The sequence below is a fragment of the Myotis myotis genome, unplaced genomic scaffold (assembly GCF_014108235.1).
Source record: "Myotis myotis isolate mMyoMyo1 unplaced genomic scaffold, mMyoMyo1.p scaffold_m19_p_12, whole genome shotgun sequence".
NCBI lineage: Eukaryota > Metazoa > Chordata > Mammalia > Chiroptera > Vespertilionidae > Myotis > Myotis myotis.
In genome coordinates, this window is record NW_023416316.1 from 12,180,069 (window position 1) to 12,195,195 (window position 15,127).

The window sequence follows — 15,127 nt, forward strand, 5'->3', positions numbered from 1 at the left end:
CTGAGAACTTTCTATAGGTCAGACATTTGACACCTGATATCTCATTTAATACTGGCTTCCAATTGATTTTCTCATCGGCAGAAAAAGGGATGATTCCCTGCCCTGTCTGTTTCATAGGTTAATCTGAGTCTCAGAAGAGACACATGCAAAAATCATGCACAAATGTAAGCTATTATTATTAAATAGCCCAGCCTCTACTAATACATGAACCTTCTCCATAATTGGGCTTAATTTATCTCATAGTCATTTATATTTAAAAGGAATGAAACTGACAATGTTATATGGCCTCGTGTAACAGTGTAACTAAAAAGACAGATGTGTAAGCGATGGCTCCTCTAATTGGCTTTAATTGTCATTGGCCATACACCCAGGAGGCAAAAATGCTTTATTTCAAAGCAGTCAAAAGCATAGTTGAGTATCTGAAAGTATTAATGATAAAGATGATAATAGAAAATTCTTTTCTTTGATTCTTACTATAATCTCATGGAATTCAGTATTGATAAAAGGAGGAAACTGACAACTTACTCAGTCCTTGGGGGAGAAGTTGGTCACTGTGATCTTGCACAAAGTGATGGTGGTTACCTAGGAGGACTTCAGGGGACGAGGATTGGGATGGTGGAGTTCTGGAGTTTACCCAGTGCATTTAGGGAAGTCATTTTGCCTCTTCAGACTTCAGCTGGGAAGTAATTCTTACACTTATCCACCCCGCTTCCTTCACAATACAAATTTTTTCTTTTAAATCCTCATCCAAGGATAGATATGCTTGAGAGAGAGAGAGAGAGAGAGAGAGAGAGAGAGAGAGAGAGAGAGAGAAACATTGATGTGAGAAAGAACACTGATTGGCTGTCTTCCATACATGCCCCGAATGGGGATCAAACTGGCAACCTAGGTACATGCCCTGACTGGGAATCAAACCCGAAACCTTTCAGTATATGGGACGACACTCCAACCAATTGAGCCACACCGGCACCGGGGCCAAAATACAAATCTTGAAATTGTAGTTCTCAGATATTCTTGGAATTCTTACTCAGAATGAGAGAGAGGGAGGGTAGATGGGAGAGAGGGAGGGGGAGGGGGAGGGGGAGGGGAGGGGGAGGGGGAGGGAAACTTGGTCACTTGGCCCAGAAGTCAGACTCCTCTAGAGCTTCCCATCATGCTAGTGTAGGAAACAAATGTTATACTGAAAGAAACCATTCATGTGGATTTGAATGCACAGTGGCCCTCCCTGCAGTGAGCATGCCTCAAACAAGGTTTTCAACTCTGAATTAGATTAGCAACCTCGCCGTCTTTACAGGGAAGTTGACCAGTTAAGATAAAGTGATCACAGGCTGAAGTTAGAGGACTTAGGGAGAAGGAGTAACATGTTCACCTCTCTGCCAGGTCATGATTGTTCCATACCTGGCTAAACAGTTTCAGCAGGTCCACATTGACCAGAACTATATTCCTTATGCTGTTCTATAGAGCATAAAGTTTACAAGATATCATAGTTGTGACTGAAAATGTCTTTTCAAAGCACTGAATTAAACAGTTTACCAGATTTCTTTATTGCAGGACTTCGCAGAGCCCTTGATATACTGGTGTGAATTATAAGTCTCTAAAAGAGGATGCGAAATACAGACTATTTAGATGCATTTAACAACAAGAAAAAGTCACTTAGGGTGTAGCATTTCTACAATGAATGTTATAGCACATGCACTTTGCAAATGCTCATCAAAAAGATGAAGTCCCAAACTAGGAATACTCCCTTCACTCCCAACTCCAATATCTCAAGGACTGATTTTTTGTTCATAAAAAGTTGGTTGGTGGACTCCCTCAGAGAGCTTACTGATAGTCTGTGATCTCAGGGAATCAGGCTTCTCTTATCCAGTGGCTCTGCTATCTCAAAGTCCTCCACTTCTCACCAGGTGGCTGGGAGAGAAAGACCATGGCTGGAAAGCACATAAGCCATCTCATGGAGAGATGTAGAAGGGGCTAACTTCACTTCTTTCCATAATCAACTGGCCAGAACTCAGTCATATAGTCTTACTCAGACACAAATATGTCTGGGAAGTGTGAACTCTCTGCACTCCCAGGAAGAAAGTGAAACCCATATACCACTGTCGCATCCATACTAGTCATGTTGAAGCTCTCTGCTCTCCATCCCCAGAATCAACTGACATGCTCCAACTCAACACACTGCATGTTCTGTCAACCTCATTTTGTGCATTTCACAGTTTTGCACAATTTTCACTTCTTCCTTAATCCTTCTCCTTTCTTCCCTTCTCTGTATTTGAGAGGAAACCCCACCCATCCTAAAATGCTCTATTATAATGTTACTTCTTTCCTTATGCTTTCTCTGGTCACCCTATCATATCTGTTCCAAAAAGCAGTCTTTTTTCTTCCTTCATCACATTGCTTAACTTTCTATTATATATTAAATACTGATTGGTATTTTGGGAAACTTGACTCTATTCCTATGTAAGCTTGGGGGTTGGGAGTTGACATGTTACAGAAGGAAGGACAGGGTCTTGAGAACAAGACAGGCCTGAGTTTGAAGCCAGGCTTTTCACCTACTACATGTATTTCCTTGGGCAGGTAACATTGCCACTTGGCCGTGCTTCCTCACTTGAAAATTATGAATTTAAAATCTTTCTAAATAAGGTTGTCAGGGAGTTAAAATGACATCATACACAAAGGCCTTGATCACAATCTACCTCCCACATAAGAAGTCACCTGTGACTGTTGATTGTTCTCATTGCTGTCGTTGTTACTTAGAGCCAGACAGACCTGGTTTTCAGTCCTAACCCTGTCACTTACCAGCAGTCTGACTTAGGGAAAATTGCTTTCTACTTCTGTGCCTCAGCTTTTTAATTTGTATAAACATAGATAACTCTTCCTTTCTCAGTGACTAGCAAGAAAAAAACATGCCTATCACAATATGTGGCAATGACTGGCACATCGTAGAGGTGCAAGTGCTTAATGAATTTATTACAAAACAACACTAACCCTGATACCAGGCATGAGAACATCCATTCACTCAATGATTCTATTGAGAGTGGGGGAAGGACAGCCTCCTCTGTGCAGATTGCTTTTGTTCCTGAGGACCTAGTGCCAGGCAATTCTTCATTAATCCCCCTCTAAGTCTCTGAAGCTATACTCTCAGCCCAGTTTTTCTCTTTCGATGTGAATTTGGTCACCTTCCTTCTTACTAGTATATGATCCTCTGAGGCAATTGAAGCCTGTTAAGCCAACCCCTCATCTTTCTCTTGGTCAAGCAGAAGTCCATTAATTTCTCCTCCCAAGTTCCCCTTTCCAGCCCTTTAATCATTTTTCTGTTGCACTGCCCTTCCATTTCTGAACAGAGCAGAGGCACAAAGACAAAAAGTTTGATGAAATTGCAAGTTTCCTACATTCCAGACCAACCAGGGTTCACCTATAGAGACAGAACCAGTCAATGCCAGGAAATTTCACTCCACTGCCTACAATGCAACTCCCACCATCATCTTCAGAAATAATTTCTCTTATTTCCATCATGTCTCTCATTTCCATTCTTGACCCCCAAATCAGGACTTTTTCCATAACCAATTGCAGGTGCTAGTTTGCAGCTATCCCTTCCTCTATGCACAAAACATATTTAGCCATTTATGCCCAGATGTTGTACTCACTTGATTCAACATTGAATACTGACTGGATCTGCCAGGAATTGATCTATAGGCAAAGAGAATTCTGAATGAAGTTATCTTTATGCCAATACAAAATAAATAAGTGAACCAGTAACATAATCATGTAATAGCTATGGATATTAGAGAACACTATATTGTATGGGAAAAAAAATACAACCGTTAGTCTCAGACAGAACATGGTCTCCCAGTTACTAGCTGTCGGTATTGCAGGAGGGGGTCCTTTCTTTAAGATTCAGTTTTATCGCTGGTGGAAATGGTTGCTACCAACAACCTTTCAGGGTTTTATTGAAAATTAAATAAACGAAGACAAGTTTATTTAGTGTCTTCACTAAAAGCATCTAGTTCTGTGTCTGGCACGTAGCACTCATAAAATCACTTTGGCTTCTTGTCTTTGTTTTGCAAATACAAAGAAGAAATATCAAGTAAAGGAATCATGGTGGCAGAAAGCCTTTCCCAAACAGCGTACTCAGCTTGGAGCTTGTTATTAAGCAAACATTTGAACTATTTTCTTCCTTTTTTTTTCTTCAAGAAGTGAATTTTTATTAGTCTAAAAGCACATTGCGCAAGTCCCAAACTTTAATAAACATCTCATTTTTAAAGTATCCTCTTCTGTCCTTCCTTTGTTCCATGCAGACCTCCTTTCTCCTTTGTTCACAATGATCTGTCTCCCTCTCTCTCCCTAATTCCCTCATTTCCCTTATTTCCGCCATGTCCCTCACTTTTCTTGTCGCCTGAATCATGTCTTTTTCCTTAACCAAGAGTGATCTTGGGAGAAGTAGGCAAACGTGGTTAGACTTGATGACATAGCAAAGGTGGTCAGGGTCATGGGCTGTGGAGTCAGAGAGCTCTGGGTTTCAGTTCAGGTTCTCTCATTTCTTAGCTAAAAAACATTGATAAGTTACTTAAACTTGCCAAGGCCCAAGTGTTTTTTTTTTTTTATAAAATCACCATAATAATATTTCTTTTCTCATAAGGTTTTTATTAATATTTAATAAATGTGTGCAGGTAAAATATCCGAACACAATACATTCTCAATAAACAGTATTTATTAGTTCCTGTGCTATAATATTTAATTCAGAAACAGTTATTCTGTTAAGTGCCAAGCATTGTGTTGGGCACCATAGAGGAGAGGCACATAATAAAGGCAGGATCCCTGTCCCCAACGAGTTAACAGGTTTTTGGAGAAGCAGCATGCTGACATAAAAACAGAATAATAATGAACACCACAGAGCAAGATTGTCTGCCAAGTGAGTATGTAAATCACTGGTTCTCAACCTGTGGGTCGTGACCCCTTTGGGGGTCGAACGACCCTTTCACAGGGGTCGCCTAAGACCATCGGAAAACACATATATAATTACATATTGTTTTTGTGATTAATCACTATGCTTTAATTATGTTCAATTTGTAACAATGAAATTGGGGGTCACCACAACATGAGGAACTGTATTGAAGGGTCGCGGCATTAGGAAGGTTGAGAACCACTGGTAAATGAAAGATCACAAATAGGCTTTTGTCTTAAAAAACGAACTCTACTATGTTAGTTTTGGCTGCCTGGAAAGGCCTAGTAGGAAGAATTTTGAGTCCAATAACAATGAGTAGAAAATAAAGTGTCATAACTGATCGACAACGTCTGATGAAGGTTCAAAGGAGCGGTCGCCTGTCTGTGGTGCACAGGGTGTTTTAGGAGGCGTGTTGACAGAAAGAGTGAAACACACTTTTGAGTGCTTTTATGAGACCTCTACTTTACTTATATTACTCAATATACAACATGGATATTGTTATCCTCGTTACAACTGAAACTGAAAGTCAGAGAAGTTAAGGACTCTGCCAAGAAAAGTGGCTTGGCACAATTCTCCAGTCAAGATGGATCTACACGCCCCTCCTCTCTAATCCAGCACCATCTGCAGGAGGAAGGCTGCCTTAACTCTGACAGAGGTGGTGGCACAGAGACTGAACAGAAGCTTACCCGTCCCTCTCATTCCTCTGGGCCCGCAGGAAGCCTCCTATGTTCTAGCTGCCACTGCAGTTACACTCAGGCTAGTGACTAATCCTAGACAATGGCATGTGGGGGAAACACGTAAGTCACAGTCAGCTATGGCCTCTGAACGCTCCCATGAGATTCCTGGCACATGCATGCATTGTCTTTCATCTGGCTTCCTGTGGAGGCCCCCATGGGGAACATCCAGGAGCCCCAAGGGACAGTAGAGCTGTAAGAGGTTAGGGGCATGGAATCCCATCATACCTCTGGGAGGAGACCCACCCAGGGAAAAACTTAGTCCATGTTAGTCTGTGACATGAGAGAATAAGCCTTTGCCGTGCCATGTCATGAGATGTTTCTGTTGTATTTTAGAACAGGCAGCATTACTTATTCTGACTGGTAGAGGTTAGCAACAATTGTTCAGTAGAGAAACGAGGACTAGGTTGATATACAGAGGGACCTTCCAGGCAGAGCGACCTCCCCTGGAAAAGCATGAGGTGGGCAGGAATTCTAGAGAATGCAGGAATATCAGGAAATTCAAGCAGGGAGTGCCTAAGATTGGCCTTCCAATTTCCCATTCTTGTGCTTTCCAGTGTGGCAGTATGAACTTAACTGGTGTCCCAGTGATTCATTGTTATATAGCACAGGGCTCAAAGCATAATGGCTTAGAACGCCGACCCATTTATTATGCCACGTCTTTTTGTGGGGCAAGAATTTGGTCAGGGCTCAGTTGCTTAAGTGGTTTGTTTCACATGGTATCAACAAAGGTTACTTGGTGGTATTGGGATGGCAGGTGGGCTGCTATGGCTGATCCAAGATGGCTTTACTCCTGTTTAAATTAAAATGTGGGAGCCCCTGTGACTATCCAGTGGAGTAGGTACACGTGATGTCTCTGAGGTCAGAACTCAAGAGGGGAGGTGGAAACTGCCCGCCTCTTATGGGCTATTGAAATTGGCACAGTGTCACTTCCCCCTTTCTCTGTTGGCCAAGCAAGTCATTGATGCTATCAGACTCCACCTGGCATTTGGATGAAAAGCAAAGAATTCACACCCATTCTTTCATGGACCCCATGTGGGGAGTGTGGAGTTAGGTCCTCAAGGGCAGGGCCCAAGCCATGCATGCTTCTGCTTCTCCAGCATTTACCACCATTACACTGCCTCGGGTCCCATCTTCAGGCTGGTAGAGATACAGCCACACCCTCAGCTCACATCAGAAGCAATGGAAAGGGAACTGCATTTTACAGAATACCAACTCCTGTTTCACATGTCCAACCTTAGCATGTTCTCAAAATGACTCCATGCAGTGATGTAGGTTTTATTTCTTCTTTCCATTACTGAAGACAACAGCCAAGGTTCAGGGAGGAAAAAAAAAAAAGCAAGTCCCCAAAGTCATTCAAGGCATTGGATCCCAAAAGCAGTATTCTTTCCATCACGCAGGGCTGCCTTCCCTGTGTCTGGTTTCACTGCCCCCTTCACTGTCCAAATGCAGACTCTGTGGTCAAGAGCTTAAACACTCACCTTAGTGACCGAAACTGGATCAAAGCCTTTTATTTCTCTGAGCCTATTTCATCTTATCAGAACCAGCGGGGGTCCCTGTCTCTGCCTTCCCCACCACAGCTTGTGAAGGATTGCTAATAAAAATGAACCCTAGCCTCCTTGCAAATATAAATGCTAAATAACAATTAGATGAAAAATGAGGGCAATAAGATTGCTTCACATGGCGTGTAAGAGCCAGGGATGAGAGGCACTGTAAGAACTGCTGTTATCTCTACATAGTCAAGGCTCATCTTCCCTCTTCTGTGTGATCCTCCACCTCTGGAATGCTTGATGAAAGCCCTCTTACCGTTGATTTTACTTTCTCTTACTGTCTTTCCACTTTAAGGAATATATCACTGTCTGGCTGGGGACAGTTTACCCTTCTGTTCCATCTGAAGAAAGAAAGCAATGCAGGGTTACTTCAAAGATGAACCAACCAAAATCCAATGGGGACCCAGTAATGAAGAAGCCCCACTTTGTTTTCAAGCATGGATACAAAACTACACTGTAAATTACAGGAGGCATGGGGCAGGGGCGGGAGGTGAGAAGTGGGAGATGAATGCTAAATCAAAACTATGGGTCCCACGGCTGGTGTTTCAGGCTACAACTCAGAGGTTCCTGGAAAGGGGTGATTTCGGAGTGGAAGTGACTTTGCAGAAGCTTCCACCTAACCTCCTGCTTCATGCTGCTATTATTTCTGCTACGGCTCTTAACTGTCAGGCTTGGAGTCCCCTACCTGGGCATCCTGGCGGGTCAGCTCTGGGGTGCTTAGATCACTGTGGGGTTCTTACTTTGATACGAAAACTTATTATTTCCCTTTTTTCTCTATGGTCCCTGGTTCTTTCTCCCAGGACTTCGTAGAACATGCTTGCTCCCTCCTAGGGAGTATTTAAGAATTGAAGGTGAGGTCGCCTGGACTACCACCCACAACTCCTGCAACAGTTCCTCAAGTGATTTATTATCTAATCCTTGGTTTCTATTGATTTTAGAGACAAAGGAAGGGAGAGGGAGAGAGGAAGAAAGGGGGAGAGAGAAAGAGGAGAGAGAGAGAGGGGGAGAGAGAAACATCAACGTGAGAGAGAAACATTGATCAGTTGCCTCCCTTACATGCCCCGTCCTGAGGTTGGAACCACAACCTAGGTATGTGCCCTGACCGGAATCAAACCCACAACTTTTCGGTGTATGGGACAGTGGGAAGTCACTCCAACCAACTCAGCTTCTCCTCACATGATTTTTAAATGAGATTAATTCAGTCTCCCGGGAGCCTGTGAGAGGACTGGAGGAAGTAATTAGAGAAAAATATAGGTGGAAAGAAATTTGATTTTCTGACCAAAGGTGATAAACACCTTAGTGAGTGGAGAACAACTATGAGGTTGGAGAATGGTTTCTAAGCAGCTGAAGTGGCCTGCACAGACCCAGGAGGGAAGAGGGGTGGGCAGACTGAGGGGCAGACCCAGGAGGGCAGAGAGAGGTGGGCAGCAGAGAGAAGGGGTAAGGGCCTCTAAGATTGTTACCCAGCTCCGGTAGGCTGAAGGTCGCTATGCCAGAGCACTGAGGGGCCATTAGATCTGCTCCGTGGGAGGCAGAAGGCGGTGATTGCCTTAATTATGTGGGTGGAAGCAGATTAGTGGAATAATAGAGAGGGAGGTAACAGGATGGAATTACAGCTCTTTGAGAAGTTCAGGTAGAGGGGTGAGGGAAAGGCTGACAGAGAAGGTTAGAGGGGAGTCAAGGCAGGAAAGAGCTTTCTGTGAAGCTTGGAAATTAAATTCATTCTTCAAAAGCATGTGTGTGTGCTCCGTGACAGTTTCCAGGGAAATCTCCCCCTTCCACTCTGTACTTTCTTTATTGGATGTAATTTAACTAGGTTTAGGTGGATTTTTTTTTCATATATATCCATGCACCAATGCTGTTTTCTTTCAAAACTACCTTATTTAGCGACGATCCCTCATGGCTCCAAGAAGAATATGCAAACACAGGAGAAAAGACCCTTCTAGGGGTGGGATGGCAAATATTTACCATTTGACCCTCCGGGAAAAATAAAAGGCACTGACCTAAGCGATGGCCAGTTTCTGTGGTATAAATGCTCTCGCTTTGAGCTGCCAACAAGATATCATTGGACACAGATGGACAAGAACATGCTGACATGTAGTATTTTTGCACCACACCCTACACAGAAAGTAGACATAAGTCACGCCAGGAGCATAGATGCCAATGAAATGTAGAAAAAAGAAGTAAGTGTTGAGTTTTGAGGATGTATTAGCTTTTAATACAATTTATTATTTTAAAATTAAACTTTGTATCACTTAGTTTTTACAAATGGTTTTGTTTCACACCTGGCTTCCAAAACTGAAAATGTATGATTCTGTCGTGAGCTGGTCCAAACTGACTACAGCACCTGGCTGGATCCTCCTCTCTGTCATCTGTGATGAGGGTGGGGGTTCACTCACAAGGTCAGGGGTAAAAATAGCGACACAGTTGCAGGTAGGGGAGTCTAAAAAGATATTTTAACTCAGTGTATGTGTATAGTCATTATAAAAACCTCTTTATACAATTATAAAATAGGTACTCTAAGACTTAGACCTTCATAACACTTAGCCAGGATAAAGCATCTCTTTGTATATTTCATCTGTGTATTGTTTTCAGAATCTGATGTGTATGTATATCTATAATCTATGTATATGGCTTGTATATAAACATAAATGTATTTTATAAATGTTAATAATATATGTGTGTATATATTATTAACATTTGTAAAATGTTACATTTTATAAATTTTCCACATAGCCTACGTAAAATATACAATGTTTATTATGTTGGAAAAGTGCATTACCTACAGGAACGTATTCAGACTAGAAACTTTAGCAGAATCAAGATATATTTGTCAATCATGTGCTTCAATCCAGGAACTAGGGGAATAAGAGAAGACCCCAGGTCAGAAAAAAAAAAAAACTTGTTCTTCCCTCAAAAGGCCTTCAATGTATCAGTGGAAACAAAGTTTAAAGTAGAAAATCAACTAGTGTATGATAAGAGCTAATAATGACTAATAATGATTGTCATATATTGCTCCTGTCATCTGTAGACCTCAGGTGACCCTCACAGGAAGCCCCCAGCTAGGAATTCTAATTGTTAGTATGCTAAGATGCGGGGGGTGGGGTGGGGTGGTCGCTGGTTCTGAGAGAATGCCATTAACTTGCTTAGGCTTGAGCACGTAGTGTATGACCAAAAGTTATTTCACCAAAGGTCTGATGCAGGACTAAGGTAAATGCCATTATTTCTTTATCTAACTAAACTAGGACTCAGACCCTGAGTGCTTCTGAAGCTCCAAAGGGGAGAAACTTCCTGGGAATCACGGGGTGGCGGGGGGGGGGGGAAGGGGGCGGGAGGGGGGGCTTAACACAGATTGGCAGAGATACAGAGTCCACAAGAAGGACTTGGGTAACAATAAATAAGTATGTTGCCTCTACTAATTTGATGTACTTAGAGGAATCTTTTTTTTTTAAAAAAAAATATGTTTTTATTAATTTTTAGAGAGAGAGGAATTGAGAGATAAAAACATCAATGATGAGAGAGAGTCATTGATCGGCTGCCTTCTGCATGCCACCTACTGGGGATGGAGCCAGACACGTGGGCATGTACCCTGATCCAGAATCCAACTGGTGACCTCTCAGTTTCTGGGTTGATGCTCAACTGCTGAGCCACAATGGCTGGGCCTTAGTGGAATCTTGAGGCTTATAGAACAGTTTAAACCTGTCTATAATTTTGTCCTCTTTTAGGAATACTTTGTGATCATTTGAACAGAAAAGTTTTGATATTTAAAAAAAAAACAACACAAAAAACTTGGGGACTTAAAGTTTCTAATCAAATTAATTAGCCATGTCAATCGGATTATATGAGTGTTTAGAGTACTTAAGAGAACAGTAGTTTCAAGAGCACTCAAGAAATTTAGATGGACCGGTTTTCATGCTAACAATTTCTATGCTAATTGTAAATTATTCTTATCTAATCAGTGGAGCCTTAATGACCTCTCCTAGGCAACAGTTGGTTAGTCTATGTAGAGATTATCTGTAAATTCAGTAATAATTAAGGGTTTAGAGAAAATCATTTAAAATGTTCACTAATTTGGTGATTTTACTACAATTATAAAGTGGTATGTGTATGTGTGTGTGTGTGTGTCTGAGTGAGATCAAACACATCTTTATACACATCTATAGATCTAGTTACAAAGTGAAAATCATATTTTATATTCATAATTGAAATGAACTCAATCTCTCCTTTCCTTTTTAACACTCTCATATGGAAGCCTTGGCTTTGCCCAAGTAGTGGGCCAACCCTCCTTAACATGTCTATTTCTCATAGTTTCTCCGAGAAAGGCATAATTATTATCTTCCCTTTACGTATGTGGAGACTGAGTCACAGAGGTTGGGTGATTTGCCAGATCATAGTTAGCTGGCAAAACCATGGGATGTTTCTCTTAAGTTCATGTTTTTCACCACCTTCTTAGCTATGAGATTATCATAACCACTGCTAATAGTTGTTAGCAAAAAAATATTCTGTTCACTTGAATGAAATCTGCACTCACAGTTGGAAAGTGGGCCGCATCATTTCAATGTGTCTTTCCCCTAAATCCTCATGTCAATTCAGCGCCACCTTTTCTAAGAAAACCACACTGGATACCCATCTTGACCCCTTGTGATTATCCTCATACTTATAAAATCTTGCCAGCAAAGTTTCCCTCTACATTTCCTTCGATTCACTTAGCATGTGGCCTCAGGCTTCTCTAGTCTCAACTATGACTATCCCTATGTACGGTTTCATTGGCTTTTCTTTGCCCCTTTCAGATTTTAACATGACCACTGGGCTATTGCTAGTCTATCCCTGGCATTTAAGCATTTTCCAGATCTTGCTGAAAATTCACCTTCCTTAACTTAGCTTTACCTGTTTCACTTGGAAATTATATCCTAAACTTTTCATTCATTGTTAAGTACATTCTTAACAACATAAATCGAATTTCAACTATGTGACAGACAGAATGCAGGAGACCTGAAATGCAGGGATAAAAATAAAATAGAGCATCCCAAGCCTCAAGGGGTCTTCAAATTGACTGAACATCAGACTCGCTGGGAGATGTGGGAAAATTCCTGATTTCAGGTGGCGCTCATACCAATTCTAGCAGAAGCTCTAGGTAAGGAACCCAGGCATTGGTTTTAGGTTTTTGTTTTTAAACTTCTGATATGAGTCCAAATTAGATAACCACTATATTAGAGGACACAAGTATGTTAAAAAATAACTAATAGAAATATAAACAAGATACAGATGTTGTAGAGACAAATTAATAATGAACTCTCCTTTTGAAGAGGGTCTCAAAGGATTTCTTGGGAGAGGAGCTAAGTTTGATTTAATGAGGAAAAATGGGAGAACATAGCTAGCACCTTAGGCTTACCCATGCTGCCTGAACATAAACTAGGGAATGAAAAGTGTCAGAAGAAAGTGAAGCGTTAGAAGGGGGGCAGGCTATGAATACCCATCAGTGTCATTTTAAGGAGCTTGGACTTGTGTTCTGGCTAATGGGTGTCCTTCAAATGACGTCAAGCAAAAGAAAGATCCAGTCATGCTTAGAGAGATATGAGTTAGAATAGATGGAAAGAGACAAATGAAGAAGCGGAGAAGAGGAGAATGGTTCAGAAGTGTTGTATTCTAATGACAGTTAAAGATGGCCCAGGTAAGGATAGTGGCAGTGAAGATAAACCTATGACAATAATAGACTCAGCATTCATTTTTAGAAGAAATTCTGCTTACTGATGGATTGATAGTGGATTGGATGTAAGTGATAAGAGAGAAGTAGAAAAATACACAGAAAGAGGAGGAGAGAGGGAGAGGAAATGAGAATCGCAGAGATTCTATTTCTGGCTTGAGCACCCAGGTCTATGTTGGACTCGTTTCCCAACAGTGGATACTCGGGGGGGGGGGGGAAGTTTTGGAAGAAAACTTATTTAGTTCTGTTCAGTTGGAGAGAGGATAGTGTGCATAAAGGAGACAGTCGCTGACTGTTCAAAGGTACTAAGGAGAATAGTGACAAATATATCTGTTGGTTTTGAACATGGAGGTTATTGGTGACTTTGACCACATATATTCTAGCATGATCGTGACAGAAACCTAAGTGGAGTGGTTTGAAGAATGAATGGCAGATGAGGAAGTTGAACTGGCCAGGGGGTAGGATGAGACAGTAGTTGGAGGGGGATGTGAGGTCAAGAGAGGGTTACTTTTATCTAATGGGCAATGCTGCATCATGTATACTGATGGGAATGACTCAGTATGGAGGGAGAGATTGATGGTGCAGAGAGAGGGAAAAGGAAAGACATATAGAGGGAAATCCCTTGAAAATATGAGAGTTGATAAGATCTGGAGCTTATATAGAGGGACTGACTTTTGATAGGAGAAGGTGGGTATAGAAGTACGTGGGCTGTGGATTTGTTAGTGAGCAATGAGGTTTCTTTCTGATGGCCTGTTTTCTGGAGGAAGGACTTTCCTGTATGTCAACTCCCTTGCCAGTCTCTTTTGTGATGTTATTGAACAATAGGCTCCTTGTCCCCTTGCTACTTCCAGAAAAGAGGACTTCAAATTAGCAGTAGACATGGGGGAAAATAATAATGATAACCTCTTTTCCCACTAGAACAACTACTTTTGTTGCTGTTGCTATTGCCATCACCATTGGTATTACAACTGTCATTTATTAAATACTGCTGTGTGCTAGCAACTCCAATGACTTTTTCAATTTTACTTTATTTAATCTTCTCATCATACGTATGAAGTACATACTATTTCCCCACATTTTACAAATGAGAAAAATGAAGCATATAAAGGCAGAAAGAGAAGGTTATTTCAGAAGCTAAGGAAAAGGTCGTGAGCTGAGTATAGTCAAATATTACTGTAAAAGCAAAAAAATGGGTTTTGGGTTTTCTTTCTCCACAAGCTCCAATGCAGTCAATCACTGAGTAGGTTCTATGGATGAGTAAAAGAATGACCAGATAAATGTTGCTCAGTGCATATGTTGCAATGCTGATGGATCTGTCTCTTTATCCTTGTTCTCTGGTTATCTGCTGTGAGTGATACCTGCCTGGCTGATGACCCAAGGGGCTGGGATGTCTGGTGGTGACCTAAGGGAACAGTGGTGGGAAACAAGCTGGTCTTGCTCTATCATTTGGGAGGATAGTGGTAACTTGAAGTTGTCCACAGCTCCTGAAAGCTTCACATCAAAGCTTAAGGTCAAAAAACATTTTAGCAATTGAATAAATTTCAAATAGAACTGCAAATGCATTTCTTTCTTTCTCTTTTTCTACCCATGCACCTGACTGATACAGAAAGAAAGTGAGGCAGGTAGGAAAAACCAAACCAAACACATATAATATCTATGGAGTAAGTGTCCATTACATGTAAGTCCTATATGATAAAATGTCTGTGTTTGTTTTGTTTTGCATTTGAATGTGCCAAGGTGTATATTACTTTTTCCTTTTTTCAGGGGGGAGGGGAGGAGTGATGTCAATTCTGGAAACTAGCTAGTGGAAGATAGGATTGACATCTGGGACCTGAAGATTCTACCTTGTGCTCTATCTCATTGCAGGTCTGGAAATCTAGTGCATACTTGCTTCTTCTTTGTCTTTTGCATAATGGTAACATGCCAGTACCCAGATCCTAACTCCAGGGTCTTTTTAAAATATATATATTTGTATTGATTTCAGAGAGGAAGGGAGAGGGAGGAAGAGGTAGAAACATCAATGATGAGAGAGAATCATTGATTGGTTGCCTCCTGCACGAGTCCCACTGGGGATCTAGCCAGCAATCTGGGCATGAGTCTTGACTGGGAATCAAACCATGACCTCCTGGTTCATAGGTCAATGCTCAACCACTGAGCAACACCAGCCAGGCTTAACTCCAGAGTCTCTTTGACCAAA